We start from the raw sequence: 17,951 nt of genomic DNA, 5'->3' as shown, positions 1-17,951 counted from the left end.
CATCATCATCATCATCATCTCCTGTAGAACAAACACGTTCCTTTGTGTTTTGAGACTTAAAAGAAAGAGCAAAGTGGCCAGCTGGGCACATCACAGATTAAATCTCAAAGTTTGCTGGAACTGTTCGTGAAAAATAAATATTTTTAAGGTTTAACTGCAGATGGTATGTGCTCGTTTGGATAAACAAACACCTGATTGAACAGCACTGCACTTGATACTGACTGGGGACTGCTTGATCTTTGGCAGAGAGGGAAATTTCCACCAATAAAACATCCCCAAGTGGACGTGAACCATACATAGGTATTTATATCTGTGCTATTTATAGACATAGATATGTTTTTTATACACAGTCACTCACAAACAGTGCATCTCCCTTAAAACCAGCAAACACTAACAGAGTAGCTGCCTTGAAGCCTCTTTTTGTCAGTGATTAAAATGTTGTCACACGTCTCGTGCCCTGAGAGCTTCTCTGCTGCTGCTGGTGCCATTTCACTCTTGGGCATTGAGTCAAAGGATTCATCTGGCTCTTCACGTGCCAAAGGAAAGAAAATCAATTTGAATGCAGAAAGACTACTTGTATGAAGATTTAGTAGTGAAACCACCTTCTTTCTTTCCTTTTTTTTTTTAATAGCACTTAGATCCCGTGTCTGTGAGTTGCAGCCACCGTGCAGTTCTGAAATCAATAGGAAAATAGTTTTATGGTTCAGATTTTGTCATAGGAGGACTAATCTCAAATTCAGAGTGTTTTATGTGGTGGTTTGTAACAGGAACATGATCAAACAGTGGAGATTTACATTGCAAAACACATAATTCCACTAATGCAATGGAAGGCAGTAATGGATTTTTATCTTCATTGCTAAACTAAAAGCAGGTATCTGGAAATCATAGAAATGAGAAGGGTGAAGCAGACTCTCGTATTTGAATTATTTCATGTGGTCAAAGGGGAAGGATGAAGGTGTGTAATCCACCAGCAACATGAACAGGGATTTTATGTAGGCATAATCACAGAGATGCAAATAAGGTACTGCTTATGTTCTATTTTAACATTATTTCAAGCAACCTGTGGCAGGAGCTCTGTGAGAAGGGGGAGTTTCAGTGCTCAAAGCTTTTGTTGGCAGCCCAGGTGGTCTCAGTTTTAAGGATGGGCTGGTGCTAAAGCACCTCTCAAAGCACTGGTTTGTATTGAAGTTCAAGTGGGGTGGCAGCAAACTCTGCCAAGGATTTCTTGTGGAATTCCTCTGGTGACTAGGAAGGGAATCCTTCCTTTTATAAACTACTTTTCCTGTGCTGATTTCTTCCTTAAATGTGCACAGAGCAAAATCTCACTATTGTAGCTCAGGGATCTGTCACCACTGGCTGCTGATAGAATTTGTCCCGAGGTGAGCTGGCAGCAGGGGGCTGATCTCACCTAAATGACACGTGGATTTAGGAACTTGGAACACCCAGCTGTGCTTCTCTTCCAGCACAGATGCATCACTTAGGTGAAGAAAAGCCATGACACAAACAGATGCTGATACTCCCCTCTCCCTCCTAATTACCCCTACACTTAATGTATATCCCACAGTCAAAAATTCCAACGAGATGTGCTCTTAAATCACTCAGCGCTGCCCTGGTACTTACCTGATGTGGAACACTGCTTCAGACATCTCAGAGGGTTTGCAGAAGATGCACCCTGATTTGATCTGGGCTTGTTAATTGCTGGTTTTAGACCCCCATTTCCCCTTTCCACTGTTTTCCTCCATACCTCCCACAGGGAGGGGTAATTCTAAATTCCCACCACACTCCTTGGCTAGAGTGATGTTGCTCAGCTAGAAGAATCCAAAGTGCTGTGGAAAGCCATGGTAGATTTCCAATAAGAGGGAATTTTTTAACTGCTTTCCCCCACAAATTAGCATTTCTTATTTATTGATGTTTTTTAGTGAAGTGCCCTGTTTTGCTTGCTGACCAAGTGAGGTGTCAGATCTGGAGTCTGAGCACAGCTAAGCAGGGGAAGGGATCTGTAACTTCCTGCAAGTCCTTGTTTGAAGCAACCTGGGTTGCACCCATCTCTCTCCCTGCAATTTCACTAAAATTCCAGATGATCTAGAGCTTTGCTGACCCATTCTCTTAAAAATTGGTGTGGCTGCCTGTGTATCTGACAGAAAACACGTTGTGTTTGTCCCCACAGCCTGCTGGGTTGTGTTTCCCAGGCTCAATGACATGATTACCATTCTGTCCTGGTGCCTGGGCTGGGTTTTTACAGGAGAGGGAGCCAGGGAAGCTCCCGAGGAGGTGGAGAGCCTTGCAATGGGAGCTCTGTAATCCTTTGATTACACAGCTGTGCCTGACATGCCACTGAACAGCACTTCAGGGGCAAGCAGTTAATGTAGCTTTTCCATGGAATATTTATTAATTTATGTTACACCTGGTTTCCAGCAGCTGTTGAACGTGGATTGTAAGCTTTAGATTTAAGGAGCATCCTCTGAGGGGAGAGAGGCAGGTGATGCCTTGCAAGAAGAAACGGAAGGAAAAATGTTGTCCTGGTGGCAGTGACAAGGCAGCTGTGGGGAGGATGAGAGGCCTGGTGAGGTGGTGGATGTGGGCAGGAGTGAGGCACACTCTGTCCCCTCTGGTGGCAGCACACAGAGGTCACAGTCTCAGACTGGTTTGTGTGGGAAGGGAATGTGAAGCTCATCCAGTTCCAGCCCTGATATCTTCCACTGTCCCAGGTTGCCTCAAACCCATCCAGCCTGGCCTTGGGCACTGCCAGGGATCCAGGGGCAGCCCCAGCTGCTCTGGGCACCCTGTGCCAGGCCCTGCCCACCCTCACAGGGAACAATTCCTTCCCAGTATCCCATCCATCCCTGCCCTCTGGCACTTTGAAGCCATTCCTCTTCTCCTGTCATTCCATCCCTTGTCCAAAGTCTCTCTCCAGCTCTCCTGGAGCCCCTCCAGGTGCTCTAAAGACTCCTGGAACCTTCTCTTCCCCAGGCTGAACACCCCACTGTGATGGTGTTCGCAGGGGTCTCAGGATGAATGAAGAGATGAGGATCTGACTCCATGTTTCAGAAGGCTGATTTATTATTTTATGATATATATTAAAATGATACTAAAGGAATAGAAGAAAGGATTTCATCAGAAGGCTTGCTAAGAATAAAAAAGAAAGAATGAATAACAAAGGCTTGTGTCTCAGATAGAAAGTCCAAGCCAGCTGGGCTGTGATTGGCCATTAATTAGAAACAACCACATGAGACCAATCACAGATGCACCTGTTGCATTCCACAGCAGCAGATAACCATTGTTTACAGTTTGTTCCTGAGGCCTCTCAGCTTCTCAGGAGAAAAAAATCCTAAGGAAAGGATTTTTCAGAAGATATCATGGCTGCACCCCACTCCCAGCCTTTCCTCACAGGACTGATGCTCCATCCCTCTGATCCCTCTGCCCTCTCCTGCACCAACCCTCCAGCCCCAGCCTGTTGCCTCTTCTCATTCCCAAATCCACCTTCCTCCCACTCCCACAACAGCCTGAAACACTCATTTCCCAAACCTCAGCACCTGGCTGCTCTCTCCTTCTGTCCTTGCCCAAACATGAGGAGCCCCACCTCAACTCCTGACACGTTTTTGGAGCTCCTGGTGGTGTGACCCTTCCCCTGTTGGTTTGCTGAAAGCAGCCACAGCCCCTGCAGCCTTGGGGATGGTGGGGGGCACGTGGCTGCCTCTTGTGCCATGGGTTTCCTTGGAAATGAACCCAATCCCATGGAGAACTGATCCCAGAACCCAGTTTTGTGGAGAACTGATGGGATGGACTAAGAGAGCAAGCCAGGCTTTTATTTGTTTATGTACCAAGCAGCACCAGATACACACTTAATGTTCTAAAACTTACTATGCCATCATTTACTCACCAAATAAGCAGAGTGTTTTATAAATAAATGGGGTTTTAGGCCAAATCTGTATCTAAGGTGGGTTGATCCTCACTATAAAAGGTGCAGATCTGTACCTAAATAGCAAAATACTCAAACTGACATTTTCCATTTGCTTCACGCCTTCCAGTAGGAAAAAATAAGTTTCATGAGGAGATATTTTTTCCTGTAGAAAAACCTTGATTTTCAATGTGGGTGAATGTACCCTGCTATCTAACCATAAAATTAGAAAAACTGATGAGAGTGAAAAAGGCTTTTGTATTGTTATATTTTACTTTGGTTTTTGCATTTATTGGTGTTTGGCTTAGATACAAGTTGAAGTTAGACTCGTAACTTCTCAGGATTGCATGGAATAGAGGGAAGGTCATTTCTTTCAAATAAGTCATTGAGTTACAGGTGAGCTTGAGCTGGGAAGAACTCTGAGGTCAGAGAAGAGTGAAGATAAAATGTAAAGTTCAAAGTCATACAGAGGAAACAAGATAAGACTGCTTTGAAAAATGGAAAACTCTACAAGATACAAAGGCAAAAAAAATATAAAGATTTATGTGCAGCATGTGTACTCAGGAGATGGAAGGAGCCTCGCAGAGTTGAAAGAGTGCTCTGAGGATGGGCAGCACGTGGATGTGAGTTTGTAATATTGGATGGTTTGCCCAATTTCAGGTCTTGGAACAGTGTGGAGAAAAACCACTTAATTAAAGTGCTTTAGAAGTGGCATCAAATAAGTAATGAGATACCAACAAATAGGAGAGACCTCAGGAAAAAAAAAAAGTAGCAGAAGTTAGGATTCTGCAAGGTTTTGCCCATAATTTGGAGGAAATGTAAGAGCCCAGTGTCAACCTTGCTGTGCCTAAATTGGGATATAATGGTCTGAGTGCCAGAATTTGTTAATCCAAAGAAAAAGAACTCTCTGACTGGGGCAGCCAGGAGGTTTGTCTGTGTAAAGCTAGAAATAGGAGGAAGTGGAGAAGGATGGTTTAGTAGTTTATTAGGAGAATGTATCACATAATGAGATGGGTTTGCCTGCAGGCCCAGCTCCTCACAGGGGAGCTTTATCTCCTGAAAATCCTTTAGCAGCTCTTAAAACCAACACTTCCTTGCAAGCCCATCAAATACCTTATCTAATATTCCTTCCCAGCCTCTTTGATTTTGGCTGCTTTTTAGTTGTAATTTGTCTTTTTTGCTCAGCTCTGTAGATATTAGATAACGTTAAACAGATATTGGTAATGTTAAGTAAATTAAATGGATAATGAATCTCAAATTTTTAAGTTCATGATTTTGTAGATGTATTTCACTGTGTTAGGCTGATGATTGGGCTCCTGCTCTTGTCTTGCCACCCCTTCCTAGTGCATTTTTAGGGCTGCTGCTGTGCAGCTCATCCTTGGGATTGCTGAAGCCTGAGGAAATTTCCTGGGGCTGCTTCTGGAAATCATTTTGGGTGCTGCTGTTGCAATGGGAGAGGAGCAGGTTTTGAATGTGTCCATTAGGCGTGGAGCCCAGGTGATTCCAGGGAAGGAACACTGTTTCTCTCTGTAAAATTGACACCTTCAGGATCAGGGATCCTCTGCCTGCTTTGTGTCTCCCTGGAGCTCCGGGCTGGGATAACACCGAGACATCTGGGCTGTAACTGCATCCATTGCAGGCGATAAAAATTCAGATAAAACCCCTGCTGTGCGTTAAAGACTGCCAATAGAAACTGCAGCACGAGATGCAGTGATGGGCTGTTAATTTAAGAAGACAAAAACATGTTCTTGAGCACTCCAGCATGGAGTACTACAGCTTCATGCCCTGAGCGACTCATCGGAGCCGTTCGCAAAGTAAATAATTTAGATGAAAAGTTTCATCAATTATAAAGCTCTGAAAACAGTTTCTCAGCTTCAGGATTAACTTGCCTGAGGATCAGATAAGGATAAATCAGAATGAAACCACTATTGCACTTGACAGTTAGTATTACAATTACTTTGCAAGGCTATTTATACCATCTTTAAAACAAGAAATGAGATGTGAGAGGTGAGCAGGAGTGAAGGGTGGGATCTGAGCTGATCCTCTCACTGAGGAAAAAGGAAATAAAAATTTGTCTGATGTCACAGACATATTTTATGAAAAATCCTTTCCTTAGGATTTTTTCTCCTGAGAAGCTGAGAGGCCTCAGGAACAAAATGTAAGCAATGGTTGTCTGCTGCTGTGGAATGCAACAGGTGCATCTGTGATTGGTCTCATGTGGTTGTTTGTAATTAATGGCCAATCACAGCCAGCTGGCTAGACTGTCTCTGTCAGTCACAAGCCTTTGTTACTCATTCTTTTTTTTTCTATTCTTAACTAGCCTTCTGATGAAATCCTTTCTTCTATTCTTTTAGTATAGTGTTAATATAATACATATCATAAAATAATAATCAAGCCTTCTGAAACATGGAGTCAGATCCTCATCTTTTCCCTCATCCTAAGACCCCTGCCAACACTGTCACAGTCTGACATCAGGTGATTTTGAATAGGGAAGTTTTTAACCCTTCAGAGTGTGTTTTTGAGTGTTTCTGAGGAGATCAGCAAAATGAAAATGTACAGCAGACTAAATGCAATCTAAATTGGTATCCATGGAAATCCCACGTGGATTTATCTGGCATTAGGCTGGATCAGGAGCAATTCACCTTTTGGATTTCACTGGTGGGAGTGGGAAGAGTTTTCCATTTGTTTTGGAGGGATTCAGAGACCTGTGCTCACCAAGGAGTGTGGCAAGGCTGGGAAATCTGGGTAACCCTCCAGAGCTTGTCAGGGAGCAGCTTCTGCCTGGAGTCAATAACCCTCTCAGATGGTTCCACTCACCTGCTGCTCATTCCCGGGAGATTGAGCATTCTCCTGGTTTAGCAGCAGAGTTGGAATGTTGCAATAACTCATTCTGCTGGTATACAGGGGAATGCATAAAAAGCCTCTGCTGAGTTTTGATAGTGTTTTCCTGTAATGATACCCATTAAGTGAGTGTAGTAATCTCTCCAGTTTTCCATTTTTTTTTTGTCTTGCTGTGCTGGTACATTGGATAATGAATGAAAAAAAAAGAAAAGCCCCAAAAATGTGCCATGAAAATGCTGATAAATATGTAAATGCCAACAGTATCTTTTTGGACTATTATAATTCCTACAAGCTAAAGCTTTCCAAAACTGCAAAATGAACAGGCACTTTATGACAATTAATATTTATGCATTAAAAACATGCCTGTTAGTGAAACAAGAGTATCCCATCCATCATCACTAAACATTTTACAGTGCACAACTTTAATGCCCTCCTTTCTGTATTGTGACAGCAAATAATTCCGAGATAGCAAATATCATTAAGTTGCATTTAGCAGAAAACTTGGAAGGTTTCAAATGAGATAACATAAACCCCGTGTTCATTCCAAACAGCAATTCTCTGGATGAACCTCTGCCATCATTAAAGTCACTGAAATGTCTTCCTGCTGACTTCAGCATGCCAGCATTTCGAAAAATAAATTGAAATGGGATCTTTAAAAGTTTTCTTCTTGATGAGTGGCTGGAGCTAAAGCCATTCAGCTGTGCTTTTCTGTGCATATGTTATTTAGCTCAGCCAGGAGGTCTCGAGGTGAAGATAATGTCTGGTGAGGATGAGGGAATGTGAGCAGGAAATAATATTTCCCTTTGAAATAATCCATCAGTAGCTGTGCTATCCCAGAGGCCCCTTTTTTAATGGAGATCCTGCAGATGTGGAGCCTCCTTTCAGTGCTGAGGGAAGCCAAGCATGCAGGTGGACATTCCTCTTAAGGATATTTAGGCCTTAAAAGTGATGGAAAAGCCCCAAAGTCCGACTCTTTATTTATTGCACTGCTGCAGGGTAGAAGTGCAGCCTTCAGACATGGCTTTGGGGACATTTTTAGCTTTTGTCCTTTTGGCATCAGGGGTTTCTGTGCAGCCTGAATTGAATAGGAGGAAGGAATTAATTAGATTTAGCCATGTCAAGCTGAAAATGAAGTTCCTCCTTGCACATCCTTCGAGGAACCCTCCATGGTCTGGATTTAGGTGCCATCCGCTCCATTTTTACTGCTATATTTTTGGACTTCCTCTGCTGATAAATATTTAGAGTCTGTTTATCTTTCCTCTCATTTCTGTTACATAGTGCTTACAGTTATTTTTTTCCCCCCCATAAATACTTATTACTGCAGAAATTAGAGTTGCAAGCCTTGATATTGCAGTGCCAGCAGTTTTGTAATTTTAATTGAGGCTGGCTGGCAGTACTTCTATTAATTATCCAGGAGAGGCTTGTGGCTTTCTAAAAGAGAAGTGTATTTCTGGCTGGAGGAGTTTGAAGGGGAGTAGTAATTGCTTTATGTCTGGAGTGCAGGTTTAGGTGCAGGAGGCTTGGCTGGATTAGATGTGGCCATTGCTGAGGATCAATAAAGCATGAAAAGGGGAAAAGCTGTTTCAAATTTGTAAAAGTCGTAGCTACCAGGATGCTGCTGAACTCAGAATGAAAAATGCAGCTGTTTCTTTGGGGTTTAATTAAAATCCAATGAAAGACAACTCAGAGAGACCTAAGTTGATAGTAATTACTTTGAGCATGTGAATAATTGGAGCAGGTGAAGGATTTCCTTCACAAAATTCTGCAAAGCCTTTTCTTACAGCCTGGTTTTATGTGATTCTTACTGATGCTGCCCAGCTAAATCTTAGTGCTCTTTTCCTGAACCTTCCAAATTCCTTTGTGGAGTTGCGTTTTTCCTGATGTGAATATGACAGTCCCACTTTAATTGGATAACAGCAGTTGTCACCCTGCAAAAGGGATTGTGATGCCCAGGGGCCTCAGAAGTATCTGCACGAAAATAAATAAATGAAACATCTGAAAAGCTTTGCTAAGGAGCAGTAAATTTAAAAATTGATTTGGTTAACAGCATTGAAATGAGGTGCCTTATTCTATTACAGCATAAAGCCACCAGATGTCACTTACTTTGTGCACCACCACTCTTCTGGGGAGAAGCATGTCCTTGGCATGGAAAAGATTAAAACAAAAAAAGGACAACTTACTTTAGGTGGCTCTGTTTCTGTTTGTGTCCCTAACTGGCAACTGTCTTCCTTGATAAATATTTTCATCTTAAAATAGATCAGATAAACTCATTTCTCACAGATCAGACAGACTTGCATTTTTTATGAGCCTTAAATGTCAGCAGTGCCATTTTGAGAGTCAGTCTTTAAGAAAATAATTAATGGGCTTACTCCATTTCCAGAAGGGGGAATGCACATTTTACGGACAGGATGGTTTTATTTTTATGAACTGTTCTGTCATTAAAGGCACCTCAGCCATTGGCTCACACAGATATTCATCTTCAGCCGAGTTAAAAGCCAGCGGGGGCAGTTTTAAAGTCATACAGAAGGTGGAAGTCCTTGTGGAGGGAGGGAAAGGAATAATTCTGAAATCAGAGACCAACATCTGCTTTTGGAATGGAGCAGCTCATCCCCAGGGTTTAAAGGCTTCAAGGAGAAGAGGAGCAAAGAGGGGTGGGGTTGTCTCTAAAGAGGAAAAACACTTGGTACCCCGGGCAAAGCTGGATTTCCTGGCTTGTTGGGCATGGCCAGTGTCAGGGGGCTGGAGGAGGGGACAGTTCCTCACCAGTCCTGGGTGTGTCCTGTTCCTCTGTGGGTTTTCTCTCCCATTACCAGAGATGCCAAATTGAGAGGTGCACACCCTCTTTCTGCTCCCTGGTAACATAACCCTCCTGCTCTTTCATTCTTTGGCCTGCACTCAAAGGCAGCACCATTAAAAAGAGGAAATTTAATTTGCTGGACTTGAAGCAGAAAGGCTGAAAATTGAGTGTTTTCCTGAAGGATAGTGATTAGTGATTTTTTTCCCACCTAGTGGTTGTACTGTAGTTTGTTTTTACATTTTAAATTTGTAATTTTTTTACATTTTAAATTTTAAATATATCTCCTCCCTCAGATTTCAGCTTGGGATGGAGTCCTACTCACTCTGTGGATCTCATGCAGGTTGGAGGATGTAAATCCACAGCTCTGAGTGAATGATGTGCGAGTTCCTCTCCAAATAATTTTCCATTTCGGTCCTCAGGAGCAGCTGTGCTGAAAGGCTACCTGCCTTCATTTTTCATCTGAGGTGAAAAATGTACTCTAGCATGGCATTCTCTAGCTGGAGGCAGAGTACATGACACATTTTCCCCTCCCTTTTGCCTCTGTGCTTGAGCAAAAATAGAGGTGAGCAAAACACTCCTTAACTAATAGAAACAGTGTTGGCTTCTAAATGCAGCAAATTTGTATTTTAGCACCTCATATGAAACCAATTACATTAATGAGAGCTCCAGTTCTCAACTGGGGGTTGTTTATGACAGGGAGGGTTTCATTTCCTGCTGCAGGTCTTGCACCTTTGCTCCTGAAAGTGCCATCTGCCAGCTTTGGACCCAAAAATGCTCCCTGCCACTGCTGTGCAGGGAGATTCTGGCACAGCTCTGGGATGGGGAGCATGACTGCAGCTTGGGAAGCTGGGAAAATTCACTTTCTCTGTCTGTCGAGCTTATGAAAGGCTGAAATCCATTCTGTTTAATGTGGTTACTGGGGGAAAGTCAGAGTCCACGCTGTCTGCCTTAGGTGGTTTATTTAGAAATTGGATTGCTGGTGGCTTTCTGTCTTGTGAAACACATATCTGAATTTCATTCAAAATCCCTCAATTCCTAGGTAATGGGATTCTGGATGGTGAGTTAGGAGATCTAGGTTTTTCTTGTACTTCTATTGTGTTACTCCAAATGATATTACAGGTGACACATGTCAGAACTCTGTCATTTTGTCACCCAGAGGTGGAGCAGCAGCTTTGAAAATCGCTCTGAGATCTGGTGATGGGAGTTCCACACCCTTTATGGACCATAACTTAACCCCAAGGTGCATTTGAGTGCACTCTGAGGCTCCTGTGTATGGCATGAATGGTTACAGCTGCATTTTCTCATTTATTGCTTTTCACCTTGGGCAGAAACATCTCTGTCAAAGCACTGATAAAATAATACACGTTGTATTTAATTGTCCATGTTTGGATAAAACATTTTGTCTGTTCCAGATCAGTTTTGTTGGCCCCATATAAGTAATGTAAACGAGGAATAGTAAGAATACCATCAAATGCAAGTTTTCATATGCAAAGAAAGAAGCCCATATAATTGTAAGGTTTCATTCTGATTTGCTGTTCTTCTCAAAGTAATTTAAAGCAATGAGCTATGCAATAAAGAAACTGAGGTGTGTTATCAGCATGTGATTTATTTTTTCACCAAATGAGGAGAACTGTGGAATTTTTTAAGTTTATAGATTATTCTGAACTTCTGCAGTCACTTACTTTGATTATAAATGGTTTGGATGCTGAAGGCATTTCCCAGGATTTAAATATGCAGGAAAACTTCAAATTAAATCAAATGATCAGTGGTGAGACTTATTTCTCTCCTGCACCTAGGATGGTGCTCTGGAATGCCCAATTTTCCACATACTGGTGAACTAACTGCTGTGAAAGGAGCAGGACTTGGTTATTCACATGGAAAAACTGTAGAGTCACAGCGTGGTTTGGGTTGGAAGGGACTTTAAAGCTCATCTCGTTCCAGCCCTTCCACCACCCCAGGCTGCTCCAAGCCTCATCCAACCTTTCATTTTTGTTCAGGAGGGTGAGAGAGCCCATCCCTGGCTGCCTCTTTTTGCGGGCTCTGCTCTGGAGCTCTGCTCTCCTCAGGCACGGTGGGGATGCACCAGGGGATCACCAGCTGCCACCTCCCCCTGGGCAGCAGCAACAGAGATGAGCTCCTCCAGCAATTCTTTGGCCAGAGCCTGGAGGTTTTCATGGCAGGGCCACCACAGCAGTTCATGAGGCAAAAAATCCCAACCAAAACAACCAATGTGGCTCCAGGCTCAGGAGGGCTCTCCCAGCTGGCTGGCAGTGCTGGAGTGATGGTCGTGGCTCAGTGGGGAAGGTGATGCCTTGAGAAGGCCCAGGACAAATTATCAATGAACAGATTTTGAGTTATCAATGAACAGATTTTGCCATTCTTGGTGCTGTGTGGCTACTGCTGATGCCTTGTTCAGGCTGCCCCAGAGCAGAGGCTGGCAGAGCTACAGAATAAAGCAGGGATTTATCCAAAGGATCTCCTCCATGGATCCACCTTGGGCAGCACAAGAGCCCAGCCAGGGCTGCACCCAAAATGAACCAAAATGGCCCCAAAATGCACGAGCGGGCACGGGGTCTGTCACTGGGATCAGTTCTGCTCCATTTCCATCTTGCAGTTCATTGTCCCATTCCAGCTTTAGCCCCTGCAGTCCCACCCTGCTTGTTTTTCTCTCTCCAGCCCACGGTGTTTGTGCTCTTGGGCTGAGATTTGGATCATTTGTCCTTGGTGCCCAGCTGGAGCAGGAATTGTTTTGTCTCCCTGCTCTGTGCACAGAGCTCACCATCCCTGATGTGAAGCTCAGACCCACACACCAAAGCAGCACAGAGTCTGAAAAATATTAAAGCTAAAACCTGAGGCATCAAAGGTGGCAGCTTGAGGTTGCTGGTTGGGCTCAATAATCTTAGGGGTCTTTTCCAGCCTTAGCAATTCTCTGATCAGGCTGCTGAGTTCACCTGGAGCTGTTGCTGTTGGAGCCAGGGCAAGCCAGAGCTGCTGGGGTGTGGGCAGCCTTGCTCTTTGGGCATCTCCTGTAGAGGACATAAAGCAGGGTGGAGGGGCTGCAGTGCCCAGAACTGCTCCAGCCCAGCTGCTGAGTCACATTCCCAAAGATCTGATGGAATACGTGGCATTTCTTGGCATTTTGTTGCAGGTTGCTGCCTTTAGCTATGGGCATGGAGTGATCTTTGCAGGAGACAATGATTGATACAGCTTGTGGTGGCACCTGCTGGGCCTTTTAAACACCATTTTTGAGGATGGAAAGTGTTAAGGAAGCTGAGCACGGGGCAGCTTCTACAATGCCTTATTCCCAAAACCATGCAGCTCCTTTGGTGCCCACTAAAAAGTAACTCAGCAGCATTAGTGATAGGACAGCTGAGGATAGAGCTGTTGACATTTCTCTGGATCTGAGGCACCAACAGAAGTGTTTCCTCTTGCAGCTTGATGCATCAGTTTGGCTGAGCTCTTCTGCTGACCGATACAGCCTTTTTCTCTACAGATATCTGCAAATAATATGCATATTTTATTTATCATTGTTTCATCATGGCCAGGTGTCACTTTTGAGACGTGAGCATTGCATTCATCAAAGCTTGAGTCCTCACTTACCTGACAAGGCTTGAGGGGTTTTCCTTAGTGTTATTATTTAGGTTATACAGCCGTGCTTAGAAGGAATAAATGGGCTTGGAAGCCATCTCTTCCAGCCTAAGACACACCAGGAAGCTTTTATGTAAGTGTAGTCCTTGCTGCAGAAATAGATTAAGGAATTTCTAATTTATTTCACATTAAAAACATCCCCTCCAAATGTATCTGTATGCTCTTGATGCCATCTTAGTCTCCTGCATATTTGAGAGCTTTGAATGCATTAACAGCCTAAACCAAGTTATTACATTAATCTCATGAAATCAAAGATTCGTATCTTTGACTGAAGGCAAACAACATCAGCAGCAGAGAAACTGAACAGATGGAAATGTGTTTCAGAACTTGGGAGGCATTTTTGATGGAGATTTTTTTGTTAGATATGTTAATTCTGCTTAAGTTGGAGTTTGTAAGTTCCTGCAAAGTATTTTGTGGGGTGTACTCTGGAGATACTTCTAGCTCTTTGCAGTTTTATAATGTTAACAGTTTCAGTCTTTCTGCACTAGAAACAGCTTTTTGGGTTATCATTAACAGTCATGCATCTGTTCTTGAAAATCTGGCTGCCAACTGCAGTTGATGGAATTTGTGTCACTTCAGATTCCTTGTGTGATTTGCCTCAGCAAAGGGTTTATTTCAAGCACTGGTGCCATTTCAGCTGCAATGTCCTGTAGCGACTCCACGTCCTCCTCTATTTGTCTGGAACCAAATACATCAACACGCACTGCAGTTTAGAAATAAAACCTCATTTTACCTCCCACTGGTCACTTTTGTGCTCTGCTGCCTCCAGGGACATGGGGGTTTTCCATGGCAGTGAGAGATTTCTGGCTGGAGCAGGGCATTTGGGAGCAGTTGTGCTCCCTTTCCCTTAGAACTCTGGGCTGTCTCAGGAGATGCTCTGTCCCACAAAGCAGATCTTGGAGCATCCTGGTCCCAGGCATCCCTGTGCAGTTCCCCAAAGATGCTCAGGTAGGGATCAGGAAGGATTTCAATAAGGCACTTGTGCTTTCTCACAGCTCCATCAAGGGTGGGCTTTGTTTTCTCAATTTCTCACTTCAAAACTGTAAAAAGTGAATTTTGACCCCTCTGCAGTTGAAGCAGAGGGAGAGTGGAAGGTTAGTTTGGGACAGTTTCCCAATAACAGAATTTAAGTAATTAACATATCCATTGGAAAAAAAAAAGTCTCTTGGAGCATTTGCCTTGGGTTTCCTCTGCCCACAAATAAAGACCATCTAGTTTGCTAAGCTAAATGTTGTCTTTATATTGCAGAAAATGTTGCAGAAGAGGCATGGTGTGAGGGAGTGCATGCCAAATTTCCCTTGGTACATTCATCATTATGCAGAGTTGGGGTTTTGGTTTGCTTTTCTAATTTCTTTTTCCCCTTGGTTTCTTTTCATGGAGATTGAGTAAAGAACATTCTCAGATTTTTATCTTGTTTGTTTACAATCTGGAGGCCAGCTAAGTGCAGTGTAAGGCATGAAAAGGTATTTGTGGTTGTGTTCTTTCCAAGTGGAAAACAAGCACACCGAAGCCAAACACGGGAGAAACCTGCAGGGAGAGAGAGTCCAGTCAAGGGAGTCAATGGTTCAGTGGCTGAGGAACAGATTTTCTTATCATTGTCCTGGATATTACAATATTTACTCATTACACTATTTACTGGGTTCCATGCATAGCATGGAATTTTTCCCTTTTGTTATGACTGTTGTAAACTGGGGGCTTTGTGCAGTTGCAAGATTCCTGGGCTGGGTTTTGCCCTGTTGTGAGAACAGCACCAAGAGCTGTGATATTTCTGAGAGGCTGGTGACAGAGCTCGTTCTTTCTCCTCCACTCGTGGGAATCAGTGAGTTGAGATATTTGAACTTTGAATATTTGATATTTGATCCTTTGAAGCTTGTGGTAGAAGTGGTGTTCTTTAGATGTGATGGTGTGAAGACAGGAGAGGACAATCGGAGAGTTTAATCCATTTTCAAATGGCTTTAGCTTCCCCATCAAGAGTGTGCTCTGCCTGGGGTGCAGAGCTGCAGAAATGTCTTCAGAATGATAGAATCTTACAAACTGTTTAATAAAAATGTATTGCACTTTTGTATAGCTACAAAGCACAGACTACAGAGGGGTGAGTGATGGAGCCCAAGCCTTTGCTGAAACACTTAGGAATAATGGTAGGAGACTTTGGAAATAAATGTTGCCTGACTTCTGCAGAATAAACACTTTTCCAGGAATCTGGGAGCAGTATAATGAAATTATATCAAAAAGGTTTTGCTTAATTAGGTGTAGCCTGCAGTTACCTGCAAAAATTTTATCTGGTGCTCTTTTAGAGATAACTAATTAGAAATTTCTTGAGAACACTTAGAGCTTTCTTGGGTTTTCCATTTTGGGCTCTGAGTCTGCTGCACTTTGTAATGAACAAAGTGGTTTCTTGGTTAATGGACTGAGGTTTATCTGATGTGTCATTGCTTAAAGAATTAAAGTTGTTGAACATTTAGAAAAGTTACTACTAAGCTTGGAACGGAGTTGAGTTTTTTTAAAGTGCTGAAACAAAGCCCCAGTTGTGATTTTGCATCAATGAATAGTTTGAGTTGAGTAATTTTTGTTTGAATTTACAAGAAACTTTAATGACAGACTCTAATGCTGAGTTTGTCTTTTCAGGATGCAGCTGTGTATGTTTCCTTTCACCCACTCAGCACTAGATGAAAGATGAAATGCCCTATTCATGCAAAAGCACTTACATGGTACTTATGTACAGATGAGATACGTTTTTCCATCCATTTCAATGCATGTCTCACAGAGAAGGCACCGTATATGAGTCACAACAAAAAGAATTCAGATGACTCTGTTAAGATAGTAAAGTTTATGGAGAAAATTCAGCTTGGGGGTGGAGGAAAATCCCTTCTCAGCCACTAAAACATCAAATGAGCAGCTGCGAGCATTTACGTTGCTCTAGAATTGCCATAAGTGTATTGTGTTTAAAGCAAAGTTAAGCCTCACATAGAATGGGTCCCCTTTCAGAAAAACTGCTTAAATATGAAATGTGAAGGTGTATCAGATGAATTCCAGTAGATACCACTTGGTTGCATTATTGCATGCAAAACCATTTTACCACAGCATGAGATAAACAGGAACCGAAGGCATTAAGTGATGCTAATTCTATTTATTCCATACAATGTTATTCATCCCTCAAAAGCAGCCTTAAATTAGGAGCTGATCTCTCACAACCCACAGGAATTAGCAATTTGTGCTGCATACCCCTTACAAAGTGGCAGAAAGTATTAGAGATCAGATGGTGGATGGAATATGTTCCTCACTTTAAATCAACCTGAGGGAGCAGCTGCTAAAATCAAGGAAAATCAAATGTGTAAAAGGAACAAGATGGTAATCAGAGTAGCTCATAACTGTGAGTTATGCCCACTATTTTGCAGCATGTCAAGGCTGAAAACTCTTGGCAGGACGTTGGAAATACTCTCAGAACATTTTTCCCCCACGTGCTGGTTCTGGACCAGTAATCAATGCAAAGAGACAAAGAGCTGGGCTTAAAATATCCCTTCAGCCCTGACAGATCCCCTCCTGCAAACCCAACTGTGCTGCACCAGCTCTCCTCCTCTCCCTTGGGTGACAGTCAGCTGGCACACTGACTCTGAAGGTTTTTTTTCTTTTGCACAGTGAAGTGATTCCACTATCCCAGGTTGCTCCAAGCCCTGTCCAGCCTGGCCCTGACCACTTCCAGGGATGGGGAATCCACAATTTTTTCAGGTGTTCAGGTAGAGTGATGGAGTCACTGTGCTGTGCTCACCTAAATGAGCTCTGCATGGAGGGAAACCCTGGTGTCTCTGTGGAGTAAGCTGCTCCAGAAGAGCTGTTTGAATAAATTGCAGCACAGTCTTTCCAGAGAGTCAATGAAGCAGCCTTGGGAGCCTGAAATTAAGCAGGATTCACAGTGGATGGGAAGAGACAGGTAACTACAGAACAGCTGGGTCTGAGACATCAGCTCTGTCAATACCAGACCAATTCTTTGCCTTGGGCGTTTTCTGAAGATAAACACTTATTTATTTCTGATTACAGCCTGACTGCAGGGCGGATGAGAGCTGTATTTAGAGATGATATTTTTTTCCCTCTTGCCAACCCCCAAACCTCTTCAGTTTGTTTGATAAAAATAACTGCAGTGAAAGAGCTTCATAACAGATTCAGCCTTCGTGCTCTGTGCTTCCCTCTTGCACTCACACTCCGAGCAGGAATGTGGCTGATTTGTGGGATGAGAGTGGGATGTATTCCTTGAAAGAGCAGGCAGGTAAGAATTTCTATTATTGTAAATTATCGTGATGTCCTGTGTTGGAAATGAAACTTCAGCTGCTGCTTGGTCTTATTAAAAATGCAATACAAACATTTATGGCAAGACCACATTCACTTTCTGCACCTGAAGTTGGATTTCAGGTGATCCCTGTGCCTTCCCAGGCAGCTCTTAGCTTATTTTTTTCCCATATAACAAAAGAAAGTACATAGGGCAAATTTAGACTGAACAATTCTCACGGATATGAGATCATTGCATGAATTGTTTGACCTTCTACATCTGTCTTTATCTAATTTTGGTGTTGTTGTCTCCCTGGACATTTAAGAAAGTGCACTTTTTCTTAGGAAGTGGTAAAAATTAACTCCCAGTGGCATCAGTCCTTTATTCTGGCTCTTGGTGAATCGATCATTTTAATGAGGGACTGGCTGGATTTTGTTAAATGGATGCAATTTCTGGTTATGTTCTGAATGTCAGAACTTTCTAATCTGGCTCCAGATTTTTGGGAA

At 43.0% G+C, this 17,951-nt stretch overlaps 1 protein-coding gene across 1 annotated transcript in view; it reads left to right on the top strand.

Annotated features, from left to right (window-relative positions):
- The first annotated feature begins 272 nt into the window (after positions 1–272).
- The window catches only part of CHST15 (carbohydrate sulfotransferase 15), a 44,395-nt gene continuing 26,716 nt past the window's right edge, over positions 273–17,951 (top strand). The window contains exon 1 of the mRNA XM_030951664.1: positions 273–300. The gene's annotated coding sequence lies outside the window, so the exon portion shown is untranslated. The remainder of the gene's footprint in view (positions 301–17,951) is intronic.

This window comes from Camarhynchus parvulus, chromosome 6 (genome assembly GCF_901933205.1).
Source record: "Camarhynchus parvulus chromosome 6, STF_HiC, whole genome shotgun sequence".
NCBI lineage: Eukaryota > Metazoa > Chordata > Aves > Passeriformes > Thraupidae > Camarhynchus > Camarhynchus parvulus.
The sequence above is the reverse complement of the archived record's forward strand: the minus strand, read 5'-3'. Positions and strand labels throughout refer to the sequence as shown.